Source organism: Centruroides sculpturatus, unplaced genomic scaffold, assembly GCF_000671375.1.
Source record: "Centruroides sculpturatus isolate CEXI.00-Female unplaced genomic scaffold, Cexi_2.0 scaffold674, whole genome shotgun sequence".
Taxonomy (NCBI): Eukaryota; Metazoa; Arthropoda; class Arachnida; order Scorpiones; family Buthidae; genus Centruroides; species Centruroides sculpturatus.
In genome coordinates this window covers 83,468-83,880 of record NW_019384968.1, presented here as the reverse complement: position 1 = coordinate 83,880, position 413 = coordinate 83,468, and positions in this window count along the sequence as shown.

Below are 413 nucleotides of genomic sequence, written 5' to 3'. Positions count from 1 at the left end.
AAACGAGTATTTCCCATAACGAGGAAAATAAATTGTAAAAGTTTGACTCGCTTAACGAGCGATGTTTCGCATAACTAGTGACAAGGAGAGGAGAAATTCCGGGTTGTGCGCATACTCCATCAGTCTGTGTTTATCACTCGTTCCGCTAACATCATAGGGTGCGTTAACTTCTGAGTTAGCAGTGCTAATTCTGATAACCGGATGTGACGTCATTAGCACGTGTATTCGTGCTTGCTTGTCCAATTCGAAAGTGAACACATACGCTAACAAGAAATATGGCGTTTTCCAGCCATATTTCTTGTTAGCGTATGTGTTCACTTTCGAATTGGACAAGCAAGCACGAATACACGTGCTAATGACGTCACATCCGGTTATCAGAATTAGCACTGCTAACTCAGAAGTAAACGCACCCT